Source organism: Rhinopithecus roxellana, chromosome 2, assembly GCF_007565055.1.
Source record: "Rhinopithecus roxellana isolate Shanxi Qingling chromosome 2, ASM756505v1, whole genome shotgun sequence".
NCBI classification, from domain to species: domain Eukaryota; kingdom Metazoa; phylum Chordata; class Mammalia; order Primates; family Cercopithecidae; genus Rhinopithecus; species Rhinopithecus roxellana.
Genome location: NC_044550.1, coordinates 131,362,227 through 131,366,626, shown reverse-complemented (window position 1 = coordinate 131,366,626; position 4,400 = coordinate 131,362,227). Strand labels below are relative to the sequence as shown.

Below are 4,400 nucleotides of genomic sequence, written 5' to 3'. Positions count from 1 at the left end.
GGCTGCTTGGAGAAATGGCTGATTCTAGAACTGGAGCAAGGGGAAATACAAGAGGGGCCTGGGGCGTCCTTTAACCCCAAAAAGCAAGGAGGTAGGAGGTGCTCAAATGAAACCAAAACACCCAAATCACACTGATGGGGCCTGTCAAAGGGACGGGAGCCAGCCCAAAGAGCTCCCAAGGGCTGAAGCTGGGGCTACTGAGCAACGGAAGGAAGCTGTACTGGATTATCAGGAAAAGCACACGATGGGTGTCCACGAACCCACATTGGCAGAAACAAATGGCCGAATAAATAACTAAATGGGGGCCGGGCGCGGTGGCTCAAGCCTGTAATCCCAGCACTTTGGGAGGCCGAGACGGGCGGATCATGAGGTCAGGAGTTCGAGACCATCCTGGCTAACACGGTGAAACCCCGTCTCTACTAAAAAATACAAAAAGCTAGCCAGGCGAGGTGGCTGGCGCCTGTAGTCCCAGCTACTCCGGAGGCTGAGGCAGGAGAATGGCGTAAACCCGGGAGGCGGAGCTTGCAGTGAGCTGAGATCTGGCCACTGCACTCCAGCCCAGGCGACAGAGCGAGACTCCGTCTCAAAAAAAAAAAAAAAAAAAAATAACTAAATGGGGGTGGGGGGCGAGGGGACAAACCTCCATGCACAAGGATGCCACATAATACAGGTAGATGCGCCACCCTCAAAGAGCTGTGGCATAGCTCCCCACACCTTAAGCCTCGGCTGTACAGTGACTTCCTGCCACAGAGGACAGTGTGGAAACGGGCAGAAAGAAACTTCACAGTGGAGAAACCTGACTGACACCCCTCAGCCAGGTGACCAGGGTCACAGTCCACAGTCCACAGTCCTAAGTGTTCCCTTGGTACAAGGTGATGAGGATGGCACTGTACCTCTCTGGTTTTCCCCACCAAGAACCCATCATAACCCCAGTCTAATCACAGAAAACACATCACACCAGTCCCTACTGAGGGACAGTCTACAAAATCCGTGACCAGTCCTCCTCAAAACTGTCAAGGTCATCAGACACCAGGAACATCTGAGAAATGGCCCCAGCCAGGCAGAGCCTACGGAGATGCGACCAAGAGTCATGCGGGGCCCTGGGTGGGATCCTGGGACAGGTAAGGGCATTGGGTAAGAACCGAGGCAATCAGGATATGGGACTCTGGTTAGTAACGACAATGTGTCAACATTGGTTCACTGATTGTAACAAACGACCACGCTGCTGCCAGATGTTAGTGATGGGGAACAGTGGGGGATATATGGAAAACCTGTGCTATTATCTCAATTTGTCTATAAATATAAAACTGTTTTAAAAAATAAACATTATTTTAAAAAGTAATTCTAATGACAGCACTAATGGTCGGGTGGGATGTTCTCATTTCACAGGCAAAGAAGCAGAGTCTCTGAGAGGTGAACGCTTCCCCCACCCCAGGTACAGCCCTGAGGTGCTGGAGGCTGTGGCTGGAGGCTGGTGTCATAAAGGCTGGCATCCCAAGGCTGGCATTATGAAGGCTGTGGTGCTGAGGCTGGCGTCCTGAGGCTGGTATCATGAAGGTTGGTGTCCTGAGGCTGGCCTCCCAGGGCTGGTGGCCTGAGGCTGGCACCACAAAGGCTCTTTCTGTGCCTTGGGCAGCATCTTCAGGAGCAACCAGATCAGATCTGGGCGGCAGGTTTGGGCCCACACTTCACCCCTATCCTTGGGCTGCTCAACCAGACGCTAGGTCCCCCATCTTCTTCTTGGCTTCTCAGGGTTTCATCTCCCCAGACTGTATGTCCTTCTGCTTTTCCATCCTGTCTCCCGCCCAGCCCTCCCTCTCTCCCCTTTCCCTGATCGGCTCCTCCCTGCCCCTGCCCCCCTGCCCGGCCCCACCCTGACCATCCCCAGAGCTGATCCTGCTCTGGCCAGTTTCTGGGAAGCACCTGGCCTCTAGTGAAATATTTAAACCAAATGCATCTGCTGCCAGGTAGCAGGATCTGGGGTGGAGGTGGTTGGCTCCGCCCCTGTGCCTGGCTGGCTCAGAACACAGAGAAGCCCAGGGCTGGGGAAGGGCGGGGAGTGCACGCAGGGACTGGGACTCCAGCCATACAAGGGAGTGGCCTCCCCTCTTCACACAAGAGGGCGGGGCATGGTCTGGTGGGGAGGGACCTTCTGGGGGAGGGACCCTGACTGTCCCAGAGTGACCCTCCTCTGGGGTGGCTCTTGGATTCTGCTGCCCCTATCTGCCTAGACTATGGGGGATGTTCCAGCACATTCCCCAGAGAGGGCACAGGCCCTCCCTACTCCCCTCAATAGGGCTCCCAACCCCTGGGGAAGCAGCAGGGCAGTGGAGAAACAGGAACTCAGATGGTCTCCCCATCTGCTGCCTAGCAAAGCCCTACCTGTCCTTTGATTCAGCGTTTGTTTTTGTGTTGCCTCTTCCAGGAAGCCCTCTCTGATAGACCTCAGTTGGGCTATGGCCTCTTTGGCAGCTGCCACAGCCTTTAGGGTCACTGTGCAAATTAGGAAGAAGCGTTCCCTCCTCCAATCATCTCATGCCTCCGCTGCGTCCTCTCCTCCAATCATCTCTTGCCTCTGCTGGGAACCTGGTGAGAAGCATGCATCTGATTTTGACTATGCACACAGCATCCTTCAGGGTGCCCCTCTTCCCCCAACCCCTGCTCTTCCCACCACCCTGATCCCACCACCACCAAAGAGCCAGCTACTCCAGGCCTCAGGCTGTGTCTGACCCATCTCTGTGTCCACAGGACAGGGCGGGCACGCAGTAGGTATAGTGGGGTATCCTGGGAACACCCAAGCTCACCAGGCGGAGCTCTGGCTCTGGCTCTGGCTCAGCAGGGAGGGTGTTGGGCTGGGGCTGGACAGGGTGGCATGGCACTCCCCAGAGACTGCAGACAAGCGTGCCGGGCAGGCCTTCCCTGCAGCTCTCCTCTCACCCATCCACTCATCCACCCTCTGTCTCTCTGCCCACCTCTGCGCAGAGGGGCCACAGGGCAGGCCCGCTGAGCTCAGGTTTTCAAAACACAGCAATAGGAGGGCAGGTGACAGGGTTGGTGACAGCAGTGTAGGGTGCTTGGAGATGTCCGCGGGTAGGGCTCCCCCAACCCTGCAGTACCTCTTTCCAAGTCAGCAGCCTCCTTCTCCATTAGAGCGGAGGAAACGAGGCAGGAGGTCAGCTCTTCCCCCTCGTGCAGCCGGCAGGGCCACCAGGACGGGCTGCCTTGTACCCTGCGTGAAGGCCGTCCCACCCAGGCTCGCAGCCCGCGCTCCGCGTCTCCAGACAGAAGGCCGGGCTAGGAGCTGCGCCCACCTCGGAGGCCTAGGCGACTTGGAACCGGCGCCGTCTGTGCCTCCGCTTCCTCATCAATAAAAGGGACCATAATTCCTCACCAGGACATGACCTCGAGTCCACCGAGAACCCCCCAGGGCATGGAAGTACTGGGTTCCCCTGTCTCCCCCACGCTGCCGGGCGCAGGGTTGGCGCACAGTAGGTGCTTTCTTTGTGAGTGCTCTAGCCGCGCCGCGAGGGCCTGGATGGCAGTGGGGGCGCGTACTTGCCCAGCGACGCCCTGTCCCTCCTCCGCCTCCAGCCCCTCCCCCGCCTCCAGCCCCTCCCGCCTCTTCCCCGCGGCTCCACCCTGCACCTCCCCCGCCCCCGCCGCCGTCCTTCCCTTCCCCCTCACCCCTCCACCGCCCCGCCACGCCCCCGCCAGCCCCGCGAACCCCGCACCCTCTGGACACCGGCTCCTGAGAGGGCCTATTAAAGTGCAAGTCGAGTCTCCCGCTCTGCGTTCGGCTTCCTGTCCGGGTGCGCACCTGGGGCTCCGCGGGGCTGGGCTCTCGGTCTCCAGGGCAACCCAGACGTCCCGCCCACAGAAACTGCCACTCAGGAGGGCGGATGCTCCACCGCGGTAGGCGCAGGTGCGGCGCCTTCTCTTCAGCAGGGTGACCACTAGAGAGGTGGGGCGGCGTAGACCCAGATCCGGGCCTCCACCACCTGCCGAAGGGATGGGTTCCTCGAGGCTCCTTCCTGTTGCTCACCCGCGTGATGCCCCGTGGAGCCCACCCCGGCGCACCCCAGGGCAGGTGCGGGCCATTGGAGCCGGGGTGGGGATTTTACGTCAAGGCACACAGCTGCTTCCTCCCGGTGGAGCCCGCGGTCGCCCTCCCGTCTACTGCACAGGGTCCTAACTCCCACTCCGGGACAGTGACTTCCCTGCGGTTGAGGCCGGTCCGTCGCCCACCCTAGACCTCCTTCCAGGGACCCCTGGGGTGTTCCAGCCTCACCTCCTGTCCTCTGCGGCGCGGCCCTGGACCGGTGTGGACCAGGCAGGCTCCGCTCCTTGATGACCAAGTGCCTCCTGTCTCTGGCTCTTGTCCCCTCCCTCTCTTTCTGTCT

General features: G+C 59.7%; 1 long non-coding RNA gene across 1 annotated transcript; it reads right to left on the bottom strand.

The window, feature by feature from the left end:
• Positions 1-1,357: 1,357 nt before the first annotated feature.
• LOC115894623 lies at positions 1,358-3,525 on the bottom strand. The gene is made up of 3 exons (XR_004054759.1): positions 3,117-3,525; positions 2,383-2,586; positions 1,358-1,639 (listed from the first exon to the last, which is right to left on the bottom strand). It is a non-coding gene; the product is annotated as an uncharacterized LOC115894623 (long non-coding RNA).
• Positions 3,526-4,400: the final 875 nt, after the last annotated feature.